General features: G+C 36.0%; 1 protein-coding gene across 10 annotated transcripts in view; it reads right to left on the reverse strand.

Moving 5' to 3' along the window:
- Positions 1-22,870, reverse strand: part of LOC134755970 (mucin-2-like) — a 55,561-nt gene that overhangs the window by 16,190 nt on the left and 16,501 nt on the right. The window lies entirely within an intron of this gene.

Raw genomic sequence — 22,870 nt, forward strand, 5'->3', positions numbered from 1 at the left:
CGAGATCAGCTGATGAGTTGAGCAATTCAGTCTGATCTGGGGTGTAAGTGTGGAAATCGAACAAATGGGATGGGAGGTTTGTCGCTGGTTAGGTAGGTAATTGGAATAAGAACATATTACGTACAATTTATTGTAAATTTTAATCTGTGAAAACTAATATTCTAATCTAACGGATTATTTATTTCCTGACCGCAATTTATCGAAATTCTAAAATGCTAAGCTAGGGCTTGCTGTTGTATTGTTAAATAGAAATTATGCTAATGTATTTATGTTTGAATTTGAACATGATTGAGGTTTATTCCTGTTTAAGTGGGCGTAGCGTAGGCCTGCATTCAATTCAAATAGGGGAGCCCGTTAGTAATACTCGAGTCTGGTTTAGTAGACAAGGTATTTGAAGTAGGTATGAGACGAACTGCACCCTTTTGTATTAATATATATATGAAACACTCAACCATATCATGAAGTGATCCATTTTAACTATAAAACTCCCGTGAGACTCAAACATATTAAAATTATTTTAAAACGGGTCAGACGTGTCGTTGCTCCGTGAAGAGAATCCTCGTAAATTGGATCGAAATATGTCGAGCTATTCGACTTAATAATACGTGAGACGTGAGTGACCCGTTTTGAAATAATTTTAATAAGTGATCAATTCTAAAAGCCATAAACCTAAGCATACCTAAGAGTCTATATGTATCTACATAATACAAAGAAAATATACAGTTCTAGTAACCATTATATTTATATAGAAAGCTGTGTAAGGAACCTGATCTCTCTTCAAACGAATTCTGAAAACATTCCAAATTCCAATATAAAACGTAGGGTTTGTTTTGATTGTTGTTACAACGCGCTTAATTTTTCAAGGTTGAAACAGAAGTTTCACAATGTCAAAATATTTTAAAAATATTACGCATTTAAAATTAGCCGTGAAATACAACATTTGATTCTGATCATCGCCGCTCTCCCTAGGTGCCAAAGACGCAGATGTCTAAAATAGCTGGAAATCGCGATTTAATGAAGTGTTACGCAAATCCGTGTTTCTGCGTTTTCGACTTGGGTTAGGGGATATTTAATGCGTGTTTATCTTCCTGTACTATGTGGATGTACTGCGTAGGTCCTAGACGTAGGAAGTTGGCACGTGGACGGGATTGGCGCCTAAGTCCGTTTGCGCGCAATTATTCGCTGTCAGTACCGACACGTGTAGAATTAGCGCTCGTTGAAATTGAAAGAATTAATTGAAGCCTGATTTATTAGTTGATCAGTTTATTTTTATTAAGCTTATATACAGCCATACTAATATTATAAATGCGAAAGTGTGTCTGTCTGTCTGCCTGTAACCTTTTCACGCTTAAACGGCTGAACCGATATTAGTTGAAATTGAGTATATAGGTAGAGATAGTTTGAGTCCTGGGGAAGGACATAGGGTAGTTTTTATCCCAGAAGTCATCCTTTAAGGGGGTGAAAAGGGGGGTGGACGTTTGTATGGACACTCGATAAAAAGCAGATTGGATTAAAAAATAAGCTACCCAAATTACTAACTTCACGCAGACGAAGTCGCGGGCAAAAGCTAGTATGTACAAATTTGTGATCTTTACAATCCAATGGGTATAGGTACAAGTTGAGGTAAATTCATTTATAAAAAACCGGACTAGTGCGAGTCGGATTCGCCCAACGAGGGTTCCGTACTTTTTAGCATTTGTTGTTATAGCGGCAACAGAAAACCGGCGTGAAGTTAGCAGCCTAAAGCTGGCAGCCCAAGATAATCCAACCAAATTAAGATGTCATTTTATATACCTCCTGTACACTCACATATTAAGCATTTTCAAGAGCATATACAACATGTTTTTAAAAGAAATTTGACTTTTTTATCACAACTGAAAGTGTTAAGCCCAAAAAGGGCCAAATTATTCACAAAACACATAGGGCAGCTAACTTCACAAACAGGCAGCCTACAACGTTTCTTCAATGGTTTCGTTATTTTTAGGGACACTGTCCAGATTACACTTTGCTTCTAGTATCGTAAGAAGCGGCATAAAAAACTCTTTCAAATGAGGTATAAGTCGTGAACATTGAAAGAGTATGGCTACCTCAAAATCCAGAATAACACCCAGCAGCCTAAAACTTTTTCAGAGTTTGTCAAGATTTCGATGAGAAGCTGTCTAGATTACACTTTGTGTCTAGTATCGTAAGAAGCGGCATCAAAAACTCTTTCAAATGAGATATAATTCGTGAACATTGAAAGAGTATGGCTACCTCAAAATCCAGAATAACACCCAGCAGCCTAAAACTTTTTCAGAGTTTGTCAAGATTTCGATGAGAAGCTGTCTAGATTACACTTTGTGTCTAGTATCGTAAGAAGCGGCATCAAAAACTCTTTCAAATGAGATATAATTCGTAAACATTGAAAGAGTATGGCTACCTCAAAATCCAGAATAACACCCAGCAGCCTAAAACTTTTTCAGAGTTTGTCAAGATTTCGATGAGAAGCTGTCTAGATTACACTTTGTGTCTAGAATCGTAAGAAGCGGCATCAAAAACTCTTTCAAATGAGATATAATTCGTGAACATTAAAAGAGTATGGCTACCTCAAAATCCAGAATAACACCCAGCAGCCTAAAACTTTTTTAGAGTTTGTCAAGATTTCGATGAGAAGCTGTCTAGATTACACTTTGTGTCTAGTATCGTAAGAAGCGGCATCAAAAACTCTTTCAAATGAGATATAATTCGTGAACATTGAAAGAGTATGGCTACCTCAAAATCCAGAATAACACCCAGCAGCCTAAAACTTTTTCAGTTTGTCAAGATTTCGATGAGAAGCTGTCTAGATTACACTTTGTGTCTAGTATCGTAAGAAGCGGCATCAAAAACTCTTTCAAATGAGATATAATTCGTGAACATTGAAAGAGTATGGCTACCTCAAAATCCAGAATAACACCCAGCAGCCAAAAACTTTTTCAGAGTTTGTCAAGATTTCGATGAGAAGCTGTCTAGATTACACTTTGTGTCTAGTATCGTAAGAAGCGGCATCAAAAACTCTTTCAAATGAGATATAATTCGTGAACATTGAAAGAGTACGGCTACCTCAAAATCCAGAATAACACCCAGCAGCCTAAAACTTTTTCAGAGTTTGTCAAGATTTCGATGAGAAGCTGTCTAGATTACACTTTGTGTCTAGTATCGTAAGAAGCGGCATCAAAAACTCTTTCAAATGAGATATAATTCGTGAACATTGAAAGAGTATGGCTACCTCAAAATCCAGAATAACACCCAGCAGCCTAAAACTTTTTCAGAGTTTGTCAAGATTTCGATGAGAAGCTGTCTAGATTACACTTTGTGTCTAGTATCGTAAGAAGCGGCATCAAAAACTCTTTCGAATGAGATATAATTCGTGAACATTGAAAGAGTATGGCTACCTCAAAATCCAGAATAACACCCAGCAGCCTAAAACTTTTTCAGTTCGTCAAGATTTCGATGAGAGGCTGTCTACATTACACTTTGTGCATTACATTACATTACATTACAGTACATTACAGTACATTACAGTACATTACAGTACATTACAGTACATTACAATCAATTTTTTTTTACGATAAGCAATTGAAATTAGAGTTTAAATGGATTTGTTATACAATTTCCATTCTGATATTTGACTCTCCATTCCATTAATAAAGATTCTTTTGCTTGAATTGTTAATTGAAAGTACCCTCAACATATACTATAAAAATGTATACATAGTCATGTTTTAAAAAAAACACATGCATTTTACTTTCCTCGTATTCGAAATGAAAAGTAGAGTGTTTAACTCGGGTGAAAGGCATCCTTTCTGCCTCGGACTATTGGCGCTCTCACTGCGTTCGAGCGCCAAAATACCTCGGTAGAAATTAATGCCTTTCATCCCTTGGTTAACAATCTACTATTCTGTAACTCTTTGAACATTTCATGATTTACATTTAAACGAGGAACGTACCCGCAGAGCTTAGACTTGTCTCGCGCAGTCATTGTACGTTGAAACTTCTTATCCAAGCTTGCTACGGTGAACTCGTAGGTATAAAACAGTTCTTTTTTGTTTTGATCCCGACAAAAAGACAATTCGACACGATTTCTTTGCCAACAGGCTTCAAATTTAAACTTTCTATTATATCGCGACGTAAATAAGTCTTCTGTGCGCCCGAATCAATAAAGCATCGTACCGGTATACATTTCTTATCGTATTCCTGGGTTCGAATCCCGGCAGAGGCATTTATTTGCGTGATGGGCACGAATATTTGAAGGGTACACGGAAAGAACATGTCTAGTCACTTTTTTCGGAAAATGAGATTTTCATTTTAAAATGTAGAGCTCTTAATGAACTATTAGTTATATCTTTTGCTACCACTGTATAATATATGTAACACAACTTTTTTTTAGTTAAAAAAGACCTGGTCACGGAATTACCATACATTTTGACATGGTTCCAAATTTTAAAACCGCGATTACTCAACATGTTACTAAATTGACTAGACATGTTCTTTCCGTGTACCCTTAATTTGTTCTTGCGTCTTGGATGTTTTTTATACAAATTCATTTGAAGTAAGAAGCGCCATGAAAAACTCTTTCAAATGAGGTATAATTCGTGAACATTGAAAGACCGTGGCTACCTCAAAATCCAGAATAACACCCAGCAGCCTAAAACTTTTTCAGAGTTTGTCAAGATTTCGATGAGAAGCTATCGAGATTACACTTTGTGTCTAGTATCGTAAGAAGCGGCATCAAAAACTTTTCAAATAAGATATAATTCGTGAACATTGAAAGAGTATGGCTACCTCAAAATCCAGAATAACACCCAGCAGCCTAAAACTTTTTCAGAGTTTGTCAAGATTTCGATGAGAAGCTGTCTAGATTACACTTTGTGTCTAGTATCGTAAGAAGCGGCATCAAAAACTCTTTCAAATGAGATATAATTCGTGAACATTGAAAGAGTATGGCTACCTCAAAATCCAGAATAACACCCAGCAGCCTAAAACTTTTTCAGAGTTTGTCAAGATTTCGATGAGAAGCTGTCTAGATTACACTTTGTGTCTAGTATCGTAAGAAGCGGCATCAAAAACTCTTTCGAAAGAGATATAATTCGTGAACATTGAAAGAGTATGGCTACCTCAAAATCCAGAATAACACCCAGCAGCCTAAAACTTTTTCAGAGTTTGTCAAGATTTCGATGAGAAGCTGTCTAGATTACACTTTGTGTCTAGTATCGTAAGAAGCGGCATCAAAAACTCTTTCAAATGAGATATAATTCGGGAACATTGAAAGAGTATGGCTACCTCAAAATCCAGAATAACACCCAGCAGCCTAAAACTTTTTCAGTTTGTCAAGATTTCGATGAGAAGCTGTCTAGATTACACTTTGTGTCTAGTATCGTAAGAAGCGGCATCAAAAACTCTTTCAAATGAGATATAATTCGTGAATATTGAAAGAGTACGGCTACCTCAAAATCCAGAATAACACCCAGCAGCCTAAAACTTTTTCAGAGTTTGTCAAGATTTCGATGAGAAGCTGTCTAGATTACACTTTGTGTCTAGTATCGTAAGAAGCGGCATCAAAAACTCTTTCGAATGAGATATAATTCGTGAACATTGAAAGAGTATGGCTACCTCAAAATCCAGAATAACACCCAGCAGCCTAAAACTTTTTCAGTTCGTCAAGATTTCGATGAGAAGCTGTCTACATTACACTTTGTGCATTACATTACATTACATTACAGTACATTACAGTACATTACAATCAATTTTTTTTTACGATAAGCAATTGAAATTAGAGTTTAAATGGATTTGTTATACAATTTCCATTCTGATATTTGACTCTCCATTCCATAAATAAAGATTCTTTTGCTTGAATTGTTAATTGAAAGTACCCTCAACATATACTATAAAAATGTATACATAGTCATGTTTTTAAAAAAACATGCATTTTACTTTCCTCGTATTCGAAATGAAAAGTAGAGTGTTTAACTCGGGTGAAAGGTATCCTTTCTGCCTCGGACTATTGGCGCTCTCACTGCGTTCGAGCGCCAAAATACCTCGGTAGAATTTAATGCCTTTCATCCCTTGGTTAACAATCTACTATTCTGTAACTCTTTGAACATTTCATGATTTACATTTAAACGAGGAACGTACCCGCAGAGCTTAGACTTGTCTCGCGCAGTCATTGTACGTTGAAACTTCTTATCCAAGCTTGCTACGGTGAACTCGTAGGTATAAAACAGTTCCTTTTTAGTTTCGATCCCGACAAAAAGACAATTCGACACGATTTCTTTGCCAACAGGCTTCAAATTTAAACTTTCCATTATATCGCGACGTAAATAAGTCTTCTGTGCGCCCGAATCAATAAAGCATCGTACCGGTATACATTTCTTATCGTATTCCTGGGTTCGAATCCCGGCAGAGGCATTTATTTGCGTGATGGGCACGAATATTTGAAGGGTACACGGAAAGAACATGTCTAGTCACTTTTTTCGGAAAATGAGATTTTCATTTCAAAATGTAGAGCTCTTAATGAACTATTAGTGACATCTTTTGCTACCACTGTATAATATATGTAACACAACTTTTTTTTTAGTTAAAAAAGACCTGGTCACGGAATTACCATACATTTTGACATGGTTCCAAATTTTAAAACCGCGATTACTCAACATGTTACTAAATTGACTAGACATGTTCTTTCCGTGTACCCTTAATTTGTTCTTGCGTCTTGGATGTTTTTTATACAAATTCATTTGAAGTAAGAAGCGGCATGAAAAACTCTTTCAAATGAGGTATAATTCGTGAACATTGAAAGACCGTGGCTACCTCAAAATCCAGAATAACACCCAGCAACCTAAAACTTTTTCAGTTTTTCAAGATTTCGATGAGAAGCTGTCTAGATTACACTTTGTGTCTAGTATCGTAAGAAGCGGCATCAAAAACTCTTTCAAATGAGATATAATTCGTGAACATTGAAAGAGTATGGCTACCTCAAAATCCAGAATACCACAAAGCAGCCTAAAACTTTTTCAGTTTGTCAAGATTTCGATGAGAAGCTGTCTAGATTACACTTTGTGTCTAGTATCGTAAGAAGCGGCATCAAAAACTATTTCAAATGAGATATAATTCGTAAACATTGAAAGAGTATGGCTACCTCAAAATCCAGAATAACACCCAGCAGCCTAAAACTTTTTCAGAGTTTGTCAAGATTTCGATGAGAAGCTGTCTAGATTACACTTTGTGTCTAGTATCGTAAGAAGCGGCATCAAAAACTCTTTCAAATGAGATATAATTCGTGAACATTGAAAGAGTATGGCTACCTCAAAATCCAGAATAACACCCAGCAGCCTAAAACTTTTTCAGAGTTTGTCAAGATTTCGATGAGAAGCTGTCTAGATTACACTTTGTGTCTAGTATCGTAAGAAGCGGCATCAAAAACTCTTTCAAATGAGATATAATTCGTGAACATTGAAAGAGTATGGCTACCTCAAAATCCAGAATAACACCCAGCAGCCTAAAACTTTTTCAGAGTTTGTCAAGATTTCGATGAGAAGCTGTCTAGATTACACTTTGTGTCTAGTATCGTAAGAAGGGGCATCAAAAACTCTTTCAAATGAGATATAATTCGTGAACATTGAAAGAGTATGGCTACCTCAAAATCCAGAATAACACCCAGCAGCCTAAAACTTTTTCAGAGTTTGTCAAGATTTCGATGAGAAGCTGTCTAGATTACACTTTGTGTCTAGTATCGTAAGAAGCGGCATCAAAAACTCTTTCGAATGAGATATAATTCGTGAACATTGAAAGAGTATGGCTACCTCAAAATCCAGAATAACACCCAGCAGCCTAAAACTTTTTCAGTTCGTCAAGATTTCGATGAGAGGCTGTCTACATTACACTTTGTGCATTACATTACATTACATTACAGTACATTACAGTACATTACAGTACATTACAGTACATTACAGTACATTACAATCAATTTTTTTTTACGATAAGCAATTGAAATTAGAGTTTAAATGGATTTGTTATACAATTTCCATTCTGATATTTGACTCTCCATTCCATTAATAAAGATTCTTTTGCTTGAATTGTTAATTGAAAGTACCCTCAACATATACTATAAAAATGTATACATAGTCATGTTTTAAAAAAAACACATGCATTTTACTTTCCTCGTATTCGAAATGAAAAGTAGAGTGTTTAACTCGGGTGAAAGGCATCCTTTCTGCCTCGGACTATTGGCGCTCTCACTGCGTTCGAGCGCCAAAATACCTCGGTAGAAATTAATGCCTTTCATCCCTTGGTTAACAATCTACTATTCTGTAACTCTTTGAACATTTCATGATTTACATTTAAACGAGGAACGTACCCGCAGAGCTTAGACTTGTCTCGCGCAGTCATTGTACGTTGAAACTTCTTATCCAAGCTTGCTACGGTGAACTCGTAGGTATAAAACAGTTCTTTTTTGTTTTGATCCCGACAAAAAGACAATTCGACACGATTTCTTTGCCAACAGGCTTCAAATTTAAACTTTCTATTATATCGCGACGTAAATAAGTCTTCTGTGCGCCCGAATCAATAAAGCATCGTACCGGTATACATTTCTTATCGTATTCCTGGGTTCGAATCCCGGCAGAGGCATTTATTTGCGTGATGGGCACGAATATTTGAAGGGTACACGGAAAGAACATGTCTAGTCACTTTTTTCGGAAAATGAGATTTTCATTTTAAAATGTAGAGCTCTTAATGAACTATTAGTTATATCTTTTGCTACCACTGTATAATATATGTAACACAACTTTTTTTTAGTTAAAAAAGACCTGGTCACGGAATTACCATACATTTTGACATGGTTCCAAATTTTAAAACCGCGATTACTCAACATGTTACTAAATTGACTAGACATGTTCTTTCCGTGTACCCTTAATTTGTTCTTGCGTCTTGGATGTTTTTTATACAAATTCATTTGAAGTAAGAAGCGCCATGAAAAACTCTTTCAAATGAGGTATAATTCGTGAACATTGAAAGACCGTGGCTACCTCAAAATCCAGAATAACACCCAGCAGCCTAAAACTTTTTCAGAGTTTGTCAAGATTTCGATGAGAAGCTATCGAGATTACACTTTGTGTCTAGTATCGTAAGAAGCGGCATCAAAAACTTTTCAAATAAGATATAATTCGTGAACATTGAAAGAGTATGGCTACCTCAAAATCCAGAATAACACCCAGCAGCCTAAAACTTTTTCAGAGTTTGTCAAGATTTCGATGAGAAGCTGTCTAGATTACACTTTGTGTCTAGTATCGTAAGAAGCGGCATCAAAAACTCTTTCAAATGAGATATAATTCGTGAACATTGAAAGAGTATGGCTACCTCAAAATCCAGAATAACACCCAGCAGCCTAAAACTTTTTCAGAGTTTGTCAAGATTTCGATGAGAAGCTGTCTAGATTACACTTTGTGTCTAGTATCGTAAGAAGCGGCATCAAAAACTCTTTCGAAAGAGATATAATTCGTGAACATTGAAAGAGTATGGCTACCTCAAAATCCAGAATAACACCCAGCAGCCTAAAACTTTTTCAGAGTTTGTCAAGATTTCGATGAGAAGCTGTCTAGATTACACTTTGTGTCTAGTATCGTAAGAAGCGGCATCAAAAACTCTTTCAAATGAGATATAATTCGGGAACATTGAAAGAGTATGGCTACCTCAAAATCCAGAATAACACCCAGCAGCCTAAAACTTTTTCAGTTTGTCAAGATTTCGATGAGAAGCTGTCTAGATTACACTTTGTGTCTAGTATCGTAAGAAGCGGCATCAAAAACTCTTTCAAATGAGATATAATTCGTGAATATTGAAAGAGTACGGCTACCTCAAAATCCAGAATAACACCCAGCAGCCTAAAACTTTTTCAGAGTTTGTCAAGATTTCGATGAGAAGCTGTCTAGATTACACTTTGTGTCTAGTATCGTAAGAAGCGGCATCAAAAACTCTTTCGAATGAGATATAATTCGTGAACATTGAAAGAGTATGGCTACCTCAAAATCCAGAATAACACCCAGCAGCCTAAAACTTTTTCAGTTCGTCAAGATTTCGATGAGAAGCTGTCTACATTACACTTTGTGCATTACATTACATTACATTACAGTACATTACAGTACATTACAATCAATTTTTTTTTACGATAAGCAATTGAAATTAGAGTTTAAATGGATTTGTTATACAATTTCCATTCTGATATTTGACTCTCCATTCCATAAATAAAGATTCTTTTGCTTGAATTGTTAATTGAAAGTACCCTCAACATATACTATAAAAATGTATACATAGTCATGTTTTTAAAAAAACATGCATTTTACTTTCCTCGTATTCGAAATGAAAAGTAGAGTGTTTAACTCGGGTGAAAGGTATCCTTTCTGCCTCGGACTATTGGCGCTCTCACTGCGTTCGAGCGCCAAAATACCTCGGTAGAATTTAATGCCTTTCATCCCTTGGTTAACAATCTACTATTCTGTAACTCTTTGAACATTTCATGATTTACATTTAAACGAGGAACGTACCCGCAGAGCTTAGACTTGTCTCGCGCAGTCATTGTACGTTGAAACTTCTTATCCAAGCTTGCTACGGTGAACTCGTAGGTATAAAACAGTTCCTTTTTAGTTTCGATCCCGACAAAAAGACAATTCGACACGATTTCTTTGCCAACAGGCTTCAAATTTAAACTTTCCATTATATCGCGACGTAAATAAGTCTTCTGTGCGCCCGAATCAATAAAGCATCGTACCGGTATACATTTCTTATCGTATTCCTGGGTTCGAATCCCGGCAGAGGCATTTATTTGCGTGATGGGCACGAATATTTGAAGGGTACACGGAAAGAACATGTCTAGTCACTTTTTTCGGAAAATGAGATTTTCATTTCAAAATGTAGAGCTCTTAATGAACTATTAGTGACATCTTTTGCTACCACTGTATAATATATGTAACACAACTTTTTTTTTAGTTAAAAAAGACCTGGTCACGGAATTACCATACATTTTGACATGGTTCCAAATTTTAAAACCGCGATTACTCAACATGTTACTAAATTGACTAGACATGTTCTTTCCGTGTACCCTTAATTTGTTCTTGCGTCTTGGATGTTTTTTATACAAATTCATTTGAAGTAAGAAGCGGCATGAAAAACTCTTTCAAATGAGGTATAATTCGTGAACATTGAAAGACCGTGGCTACCTCAAAATCCAGAATAACACCCAGCAACCTAAAACTTTTTCAGTTTTTCAAGATTTCGATGAGAAGCTGTCTAGATTACACTTTGTGTCTAGTATCGTAAGAAGCGGCATCAAAAACTCTTTCAAATGAGATATAATTCGTGAACATTGAAAGAGTATGGCTACCTCAAAATCCAGAATACCACAAAGCAGCCTAAAACTTTTTCAGTTTGTCAAGATTTCGATGAGAAGCTGTCTAGATTACACTTTGTGTCTAGTATCGTAAGAAGCGGCATCAAAAACTATTTCAAATGAGATATAATTCGTAAACATTGAAAGAGTATGGCTACCTCAAAATCCAGAATAACACCCAGCAGCCTAAAACTTTTTCAGAGTTTGTCAAGATTTCGATGAGAAGCTGTCTAGATTACACTTTGTGTCTAGTATCGTAAGAAGCGGCATCAAAAACTCTTTCAAATGAGATATAATTCGTGAACATTGAAAGAGTATGGCTACCTCAAAATCCAGAATAACACCCAGCAGCCTAAAACTTTTTCAGAGTTTGTCAAGATTTCGATGAGAAGCTGTCTAGATTACACTTTGTGTCTAGTATCGTAAGAAGCGGCATCAAAAACTCTTTCAAATGAGATATAATTCGTGAACATTGAAAGAGTATGGCTACCTCAAAATCCAGAATAACACCCAGCAGCCTAAAACTTTTTCAGAGTTTGTCAAGATTTCGATGAGAAGCTGTCTAGATTACACTTTGTGTCTAGTATCGTAAGAAGGGGCATCAAAAACTCTTTCAAATGAGATATAATTCGTGAACATTGAAAGAGTATGGCTACCTCAAAATCCAGAATAACACCCAGCAGCCTAAAACTTTTTCAGAGTTTGTCAAGATTTCGATGAGAAGCTGTCTAGATTACACTTTGTGTCTAGTATCGTAAGAAGCGGCATCAAAAACTCTTTCAAATGAGATATAATTCGTGAACATTGAAAGAGTATGGCTACCTCAAAATCCAGAATAACACCCAGCAGCCTAAAACTTTTTCAGAGTTTGTCAAGATTTCGATGAGAAGCTGTCTAGATTACACTTTGTGTCTAGTATCTTAAGAAGGGGCATCAAAAACTCTTTCAAATGAGATATAATTCGTGAACATTGAAAGAGTATGGCTACCTCAAAATCCAGAATAACACCCAGCAGCCTAAAACTTTTTCAGAGTTTGTCAAGATTTCGATGAGAAGCTGTCTAGATTACACTTTGTGTCTAGTATCGTAAGAAGCGGCATCAAAAACTCTTTCAAATGAGATATAATTCGTAAACATTGAAAGAGTATGGCTACCTCAAAATCCAGAATAACACCCAGCAGCCAAAAACTTTTTCAGAGTTTGTCAAGATTTCGATGAGAAGCTGTCTAGATTACACTTTGTGTCTAGTATCGTAAGAAGCGGCATCAAAAACTCTTTCAAATGAGATATAATTCGTGAACATTGAAAGAGTACGGCTACCTCAAAATCCAGAATAACACCCAGCAGCCTAAAACTTTTTCAGTTTGTCAAGATTTCGATGAGAAGCTGTCTAGATTACACTTTGTGTCTAGTATCGTAAGAAGGGGCATCAAAAACTCTTTCAAATGAGATATAATTCGTGAACATTGAAAGAGTATGGCTACCTCAAAATCCAGAATAACACCCAGCAGCCTAAAACTTTTTCAGAGTTTGTCAAGATTTCGATGAGAAGCTGTCTAGATTACACTTTGTGTCTAGTATCGTAAGAAGCGGCATCAAAAACTCTTTCAAATGAGATATAATTCGTGAACATTGAAAGAATATGGCTACCTCAAAATCCAGAATAACACCCAGCAGCCTAAAACTTTTTCAGAGTTTGTCAAGACAAGTCTAATCTCTGCGGGTACGTTCCTCGTTTAAAATGTAAATCATGAAATGTTCAAAGAGTTACAGAATAGTGGATTGTTAACCAAGGGATGAAAGGCATTAATTTCTACAGAGGTATTTTGGCGCTCGAACGCAGTGAGAGCGCCAATAGTCCGAGGCAGAAAGGATGCCTTTCACCCGAGTTAAACACTCTACTTTTCATTTCGAATACGAGGAAAGTAAAATGCATGTTTTTTTAAAAACATGACTATGTATACATTTTTATAGTATATGTTGAGGGTACTTTCAATTAACAATTCAAGCAAAAGAATCTTTATTTATGGAATGGAGAGTCAAATATCAGAATGGAAATTGTATAACAAATCCATTTAAACTCTAATTTCAATTGCTTATCGTAAAAAAAAATTGATTGTAATGTACTGTAATGTACTGTAATGTAATGTAATGTAATGTAATGCACAAAGTGTAATGTAGACAGCTTCTCATCGAAATCTTGACGAACTGAAAAAGTTTTAGGCTGCTGGGTGTTATTCTGGATTTTGAGGTAGCCATACTCTTTCAATGTTCACGACTTATACCTGTCATTTGAAAGAGTTTTTTATGCCGCTTCTTACGATACTAGACACAAAGTGTAATCTAGACAGCTTCTCATCGAAATCTTGACAAACTCTGAAAAAGTTTTAGGCTGCTGGGTGTTATTCTGGATTTTGAGGTAGCCATACTCTTTCAATGTTCACGAATTATATCTCATTTGAAAGAGTTTTTGATGCCGCTTCTTACGATACTAGACACAAAGTGTAATCTAGACAGCTTCTCATCGAAATCTTGACAAACTCTGAAAAAGTTTTAGGCTGCTGGGTGTTATTCTGGATTTTGAGGTAGCCATACTCTTTCAATGTTCACGAATTATATCTCATTTGAAAGAGTTTTTGATGCCGCTTCTTACGATACTAGACACAAAGTGTAATCTAGACAGCTTCTCATCGAAATCTTGACAAACTCTGAAAAAGTTTTAGGCTGCTTTGTGTTATTCTGGATTTTGAGGTAGCCATACTCTTTCAATGTTCACGAATTATATCTTATTTGAAAAGTTTTTGATGCCGCTTCTTACGATACTAGACACAAAGTGTAATCTCGATAGCTTCTCATCGAAATCTTGACAAACTCTGAAAAAGTTTTAGGCTGCTGGGTGTTATTCTGGATTTTGAGGTAGCCATACTCTTTCAATGTTCACGAATTATATCTCATTTGAAAGAGTTTTTGATGCCGCTTCTTACGATACTAGACACAAAGTGTAATCTAGACAGCTTCTCATCGAAATCTTGACAAACTCTGAAAAAGTTTTAGGCTGCTGGGTGTTATTCTGGATTTTGAGGTAGCCATACTCTTTCAACGTTCACGAATTATATCTCATTTGAAAGAGTTTTTGATGCCGCTTCTTACGATACTAAACACAAAGTGTAATCTAGACAGCTTCTCATCGAAATCTTGACAAACTCTGAAAAAGTTTTAGGCTGCTGGGTGTTATTCTGGATTTTGAGGTAGCCATACTCTTTCAATGTTCACGAATTATACCTCATTCGAAAGAGTTTTTGATGCCGCTTCTTACGATACTAGACACAAAGTGTAATCTAGACAGCTTCTCATCGAAATCTTGACAAACTCTGAAAAAGTTTTAGGCTGCTGGGTGTTATTCTGGATTTTGAGGTAGCCATACTCTTTCAATGTTCACGACTTATACCTCATTTGAAAGAGTTTTTTATGCCGCTTCTTACGATACTAGACACAAAGTGTAATCTAGACAGCTTCTCATCGAAATCTCGACAAACTGAAAAAGTTTTAGGCTGCTGGGTGTTATTCTGGATTTTGAGGTAGCCATACTCTTTCAATGTTCACGAATTATATCTCATTTGAAAGAGTTTTTGATGCCGCTTCTTACGATACTAGACACAAAGTGTAATCTAGACAGCTTCTCATCGAAATCTTGACAAACTCTGAAAAAGTTTTAGGCTGCTGGGTGTTATTCTGGATTTTGAGGTAGCCATACTCTTTCAATGTTTACGAATTATATCTCATTTGACAGAGTTTTTGATGCCGCTTCTTACGATACTAGACACAAAGTGTAATCTAGACAGCTTCTCATCGAAATCTTGACAAACTCTGAAAAAGTTTTAGGCTGCTTTGTGTTATTCTGGATTTTAAGGTATCCATACTCTTTCAATGTTCACGAATTATATCTCATTTGAAAGAGTTTTTAATGCCGCTTCTTACGATACTAGACACAAAGTGTAATCTAGACAGCTTCTCATCGAAATCTTGACAAACTGAAAAAGTTTTAGGTTGCTGGGTGTTATTCTGGATTTTGAGGTAGCCACGGTCTTTCAATGTTCACTAATTATATCTCATTTGAAAGAGTTTTTGATGCCGCTTCTTACGATACTAGACACAAAGTGTAATCTGGACAGCTTCTCATCGAAATCTTGACAAACTCTGAAAAAGTTTTAGGCTGCTGGGTGTTATTCTGGATTTTGAGGTAGCCACGGTCTTTCAATGTTCACGAATTTATACCTCATTTGTAAGAGTTTTTCATGCCGCTTCTTCAAATGAATTTGTATAAAAAACATCCAAGACGCAAGAACAAATTAAGGGTACACGGACGGAAAGAACATGTCTAGTCAATTTAGTAACATGTTGAGTAATCGCGGTTTTAAAATTTGGAACCATGTCAAAATGTATGGTAATTCCGTGACCAGGTCTTTTTTAAGGTGGTTCGATTTTCATACAAAATTCAATCTGCTTTAATTAAGGCACTACACACTATTACTACAGAAATATTTGCTTATTTATCTACTTTCGAATATTCGTTTGCGCTAAATTAATAGAAAAACTTTGTTTCATACAGAAATCATACATAAATCAACGTAATTTTTTCATCAATTTTACGTATGTGTGTGTCACAAATGTCGTGTACAAATACGTTGCGTGCGGCGTTGCCACTCTATGACGTTGGCGACGTTGCCTGGCCGACCTGGCAGGATTTGCAGTGCCGTCATGTTTAGTGCATTTTTATTTGACAGTGTTGACACTGACACATAGGGTCATGTTTATTGTGACATCAATTTGTTTGTATAAATTGAAAATGATAGCAACGTCTAAATCAAGTTACAAAAATCATCGGTGTTCTGGTCCGCGAAAATCCAGAAAAATTCAGACTCAATTGAAGCGGAATTCATGATGGTGAAGTTTCGTAAGTTTCATTCCTTCATTGTACATTGTAATTTTCTCGTGCCGATCTTTTTAGAAAATAATTCTCACTTCTTCCGTAATGGTCGATATAAGCAGTGAACAATACCTATATAATGTAATTATTACTGTTTTGGTTGCCGAATAGTCAATGTGTCACTAACTCCAGGTTTTTTTAGGTATTGTGCAAAATGAAGAGGCATTCTTGGAAATAAAATGTTTTCCTACATTAGCCAGAAAAAATCAGGACATCCTCACTGCAATAAAGTAAAATAAAACATTTCCTGGTGATGAAAATTATGGAATTTTGTCTATGAATGAAAAACACAATTATTACTAGGTAAGTAAATGATAACTTTATTAGAATCCATATTGTTGCATCATCTTTCTTCCTATAACATTAGAGATTTTGTGCTATCATGATATTATTTTTCTTTCAGGTACAGGGACAACTACGGATAACAAATATGAAAAAATGTTATTTCATTTGTTGTGTGAATCCATCTACACCAACAAGACATCCACTGCTGGACATAGGCCTCCCCAGGGATCTCCACAACGACTGGTCTTGCAAGACCGGCCAAAATATCGAGAAATAAATAATATAAATAAACATGATAAATATCCCGTTTTCTATAATAGTTATAATAAGAAAGCCATGCAATGTTGTTACTCACTGTACCTACTTGAATCCAAAAAAAAATATAAAAAAAGTTTTAATTTTATTTTACAATTACTACTTTATTATTAGTACATTACGATACAAGTGCGAAAAGTAGGAAATTGGCAACGAGTGGCGATAAATTGAAACACGACCGAAGGAAGTGTTTTAATCGACACGAGTTGCGAATTACCTTTTCGCACGTGTATTGTACAACGTTTTACAGTACATAATTATGGCCCTTTACATTTTCGACATATGCATGTATTGTACCAATTACCGCACTAGGGCGGTAACGTATATGTAGCACCATATGTACTAAAAAGTATTTTACAGTACATATGGTGCAACTTTCTCGCCCTAGTGCGTAAAGAGCACTTTTCATGCATATGTCGAAAGTTTAAAGGGCCATATGTACTGTAAAACGTTGTACGATACACGTGCGAATAGGTAATTCGCAACTCGTGTCGATTTAAAACACTCTCTGCGGTCGTGTTTTAATCTGTCGCCACTCGTTTCGAATTTTCTCTTTTCCGCACTTGTATCGTAAATAACTATTTCAAACTGCAAGGGTACGATGATAGATCTCAATTCAATATAATTTTGCAACATTTGGCATTATTAGGTTATAAATTGTATGGAGATGAAATCTATCATCGTACCCTTCCAGTTTGAAAAATGCTATAGAGGCTGGGCAGTAAGGGATTGCTTTACTTGTAGAACGATATTTAGCGCTTTAAAAAAAACTGATACCTGACACTTACAAACCTGGACTTCCTTGGGCTAGTGCTACTAAGAATCGTCAGTATTCTCCATCCTTGAGTTGGAAGAACCCAAAAAGGTGAGATTTGTGAAAGTCAGGTTTTCAATATATGTGGCGTTTTCAACCAAACGGGTACCTACTTATTGTTGTCATATTTCCATAAAGCCTCAAAATGAAATCAACCTAAGCGACAACCGACAATGTGGTACCTTTTAGTTCAAAACGTCACATATTTTAATAAAACGTTATAAACTAATTTATTATTAATACTGAATATCTGGGAGAAAAAGAAAACATAAGTAAAAACTCAAAAATGCTCGTTTTCCCAGAGATAAGACCTAGCTAGATCGAACCCCTTACAGCAAATTTCATCGAAATCGTTAGAGCCGTTTCCGATATCACTGAAATATATTTCGGTTATATCGGAATCGGACAAGAATTCGAAGAATAAAAGGTATAAGAAACATAAGATAACACAAAAAGGACAAAAAAAAGTACCCCTGACGTACCAGTCTCGAACCCGAATCCTCTTGCACGTATTTCCACGAACATACCGCAACGCCATTGCAGCATACTTACACTGCATGAAATTGTCTACTACAAGCATCACGGAAACACTGTTTGCATGTGTGAGTAATAGTAGGAAATAGCATGACAGAAACACTCTGTCGACTTTAAAAGTGTTTTTTGCACTAATGAAGTATTCAATGTTTATTATAATAGTTCAATATTTATGTAAAAAGTGCGCTAAACATACTTTTAAGTATACAGATACCAACACTATTCCACAAAAAAATAAAACCTGAAAATTTGCGAAAGTGACGCCATCTAGCGGGGTTTAAGCTTTGGGTAACCTAGTCGAACCACCTTAACTAAAAAAAAAGTTGTGTTACATATATTATACAGTGGTAGCAAAAGATGTCACTAATAGTTCATTAAGAGCTCTACATTTTGAAATGAAAATCTCATTTTCCGAAAAAAGTGACTAGACATGTTCTTTCCGTGTACCCTTCAAATATTCGTGCCCATCACGCAAATAAATGCCTCTGCCGGGATTCGAACCCAGGAATACGATAAGAAATGTATACCGGTACGATGCTTTATTGATTCGGGCGCACAGAAGACTTATTTACGTCGCGATATAATGGAAAGTTTAAATTTGAAGCCTGTTGGCAAAGAAATCGTGTCGAATTGTCTTTTTGTCGGGATCGAAACTAAAAAGGAACTGTTTTATACCTACGAGTTCACCGTAGCAAGCTTGGATAAGAAGTTTCAACGTACAATGACTGCGCGAGACAAGTCTAAGCTCGGGTACGTTCCTCGTTTAAATGTAAATCATGAAATGTTCAAAGAGTTACAGAATAGTAGATTGTTAACCAAGGGATGAAAGGCATTAAATTCTACCGAGGTATTTTGGCGCTCGAACGCAGTGAGAGCGCCAATAGTCCGAGGCAGAAAGGATGCCTTTCACCCGAGTTAAACACTACTTTTCATTTCGAATACGAGGAAAGTAAAATGCATGTTTTTTTAAAAACATGATTATGTATACATTTTTATAGTATATGTTGAGGGTACTTTCAATTAACAATTCAAGCAAAAGAATCTTTATTTATGGAATGGAGAGTCAAATATCAGAATGGAAATTGTATAACAAATCCATTTAAACTCTAATTTCAATTGCTTATCGTAAAAAAAAATTGATTGTAATGTACTGTAATGTACTGTAATGTAATGTAATGTAATGCACAAAGTGTAATGTAGACAGCTTCTCATCGAAATCTTGACGAACTGAAAAAGTTTTAGGCTGCTGGGTGTTATTCTGGATTTTGAGGTAGCCATACTCTTTCAATGTTCACGAATTATATCTCATTCGAAAGAGTTTTTGATGCCGCTTCTTACGATACTAGACACAAAGTGTAATCTAGACAGCTTCTCATCGAAATCTTGACAAACTGAAAAAGTTTTAGGTTGCTGGGTGTTATTCTGGATTTTGAGGTTGCCACGGTCTTTCAATGTTCACTAATTATATCTCATTTGAAAGAGTTTTTGATGCCGCTTCTTACGATACTAGACACAAAGTGTAATCTAGACAGCTTCTCATCGAAATCTTGACAAACTGAAAAAGTTTTAGGCTGCTGGATGTTATTCTGGATTTTGAGGTAGCCATACTCTTTCAATGTTCACGAATTATATCTCATTTGAAAGAGTTTTTGATGCCGCTTCTTACGATACTAAACACAAAGTGTAATCTAGACAGCTTCTCATCGAAATCTTGACAAACTCTGAAAAAGTTTTAGGCTGCTGGGTGTTATTCTGGATTTTGAGGTAGCCATACTCTTTCAATGTTCACGACTTATACCTCATTTGAAAGAGTTTTTGATGCCGCTTCTTACGATACTAGACACAAAGTGTAATCTAGACAGCTTCTCATCGAAATCTTGACAAACTCTGAAAAAGTTTTAGGCTGCTGGGTGTTATTCTGGATTTTGAGGTAGCCATACTCTTTCAATGTTTACGAATTATATCTCATTTGAAAGAGTTTTTGATGCCGCTTCTTACGATACTAAACACAAAGTGTAATCTAGACAGCTTCTCATCGAAATCTTGACAAACTCTGAAAAAGTTTTAGGCTGCTGGGTGTTATTCTGGATTTTGAGGTAGCCATACTCTTTCAATGTTCACGACTTATACCTCATTTGAAAGAGTTTTTGATGCCGCTTCTTACGATTCTAGACACAAAGTGTAATCTAGACAGCTTCTCATCGAAATCTTGACAAACTCTGAAAAAGTTTTAGGCTGCTGGGTGTTATTCTGGATTTTGAGGTAGCCATACTCTTTCAATGTTCACGAATTATATCTCATTTGAAAGAGTTTTTGATGCCGCTTCTTACGATACTAGACACAAAGTGTAATCTAGACAGCTTCTCATCGAAATCTTGACAAACTCTGAAAAAGTTTTAGGCTGCTGGGTGTTATTCTGGATTTTGAGGTAGCCATACTCGTTCAATGTTCACGAATTATATCTCATTTGAAAGAGTTTTTGATGCCGCTTCTTACGATACTAGACACAAAGTGTAATCTAGACAGCTTCTCATCGAAATCTTGACAAACTCTGAAAAAGTTTTAGGCTGCTGGGTGTTATTCTGGATTTTGAGGTAGCCATACTCTTTCAATGTTTACGAATTATATCTCATTTGAAAGAGTTTTTGATGCCGCTTCTTACGATACTAAACACAAAGTATAATCTAGACAGCTTCTCATCGAAATCTTGACTAACTCTGAAAAAGTTTTAGGCTGCTGGGTGTTATTCTGGATTTTGAGGTAGCCATACTCTTTCAATGTTCACGACTTATACCTCATTTGAAAGAGTTTTTGATGCCGCTTCTTACGATTCTAGACACAAAGTGTAATCTAGACAGCTTCTCATCGAAATCTTGACAAACTCTGAAAAAGTTTTAGGCTGCTGGGTGTTATTCTGGATTTTGAGGTAGCCATACTCTTTCAATGTTCACGAATTATATCTCATTTGAAAGAGTTTTTAATGCCGCTTCTTACGATACTAGACACAAAGTGTAATCTAGACAGCTTCACATCGAAATCTTGACAAACTCTGAAAAAGTTTTAGGCTGCTGGGTGTTATTCTGGATTTTGAGGTAGCCATACTCGTTCAATGTTCACGAATTATATCTCATTTGAAAGAGTTTTTGATGCCGCTTCTTACGATACTAGACACAAAGTGTAATCTAGACAGCTTCTCATCGAAATCTTGACAAACTCTGAAAAAGTTTTAGGCTGCTGGGTGTTATTCTGGATTTTGAGGTAGCCATACTCTTTCAATGTTCACGAATTATACCTCATTCGAAAGAGTTTTTGATGCCGCTTCTTACGATACTAGACACAAAGTGTAATCTAGACAGCTTCTCATCGAAATCTTGACAAACTCTGAAAAAGTTTTAGGCTGCTGGGTGTTATTCTGGATTTTGAGGTAGCCATACTCTTTCAATGTTCACGACTTATACCTCATTTGAAAGAGTTTTTTATGCCGCTTCTTACGATACTAGACACAAAGTGTAATCTAGACAGCTTCTCATCGAAATCTCGACAAACTGAAAAAGTTTTAGGCTGCTGGGTGTTATTCTGGATTTTGAGGTAGCCATACTCTTTCAATGTTCACGAATTATATCTCATTTGAAAGAGTTTTTGATGCCGCTTCTTACGATACTAGACACAAAGTGTAATCTAGACAGCTTCTCATCGAAATCTTGACAAACTCTGAAAAAGTTTTAGGCTGCTGGGTGTTATTCTGGATTTTGAGGTAGCCATACTCTTTCAATGTTTACGAATTATATCTCATTTGACAGAGTTTTTGATGCCGCTTCTTACGATACTAGACACAAAGTGTAATCTAGACAGCTTCTCATCGAAATCTTGACAAACTCTGAAAAAGTTTTAGGCTGCTTTGTGTTATTCTGGATTTTGAGGTAGCCATACTCTTTCAATGTTCACGAATTATATCTCATTTGAAAGAGTTTTTGATGCCGCTTCTTACGATACTAGACACAAAGTGTAATCTAGACAGTTTCTCATCGAAATCTTGACAAACTGAAAAAGTTTTAGGTTGCTGGGTGTTATTCTGGATTTTGAGGTAGCCACGGTCTTTCAATGTTCACTAATTATATCTCATTTGAAAGAGTTTTTGATGCCGCTTCTTACGATACTAGACACAAAGTGTAATCTGGACAGCTTCTCATCGAAATCTTGACAAACTCTGAAAAAGTTTTAGGCTGCTGGGTGTTATTCTGGATTTTGAGGTAGCCACGGTCTTTCAATGTTCACGAATTTATACCTCATTTGAAAGAGTTTTTCATGCCGCTTCTTACTTCAAATGAATTTGTATAAAAAACATCCAAGACGCAAGAACAAATTAAGGGTACACGGACGGAAAGAACATGTCTAGTCAATTTAGTAACATGTTGAGTAATCGCGGTTTTAAAATTTGGAACCATGTCAAAATGTATGGTAATTCCGTGACCAGGTCTTTTTTAACTAAAAAAAAAGTTGTGTTACATATATTATACAGTGGTAGCAAAAGATATAAC

This window comes from Cydia strobilella, chromosome 3 (assembly GCF_947568885.1).
Source record: "Cydia strobilella chromosome 3, ilCydStro3.1, whole genome shotgun sequence".
Lineage (NCBI taxonomy): Eukaryota > Metazoa > Arthropoda > Insecta > Lepidoptera > Tortricidae > Cydia > Cydia strobilella.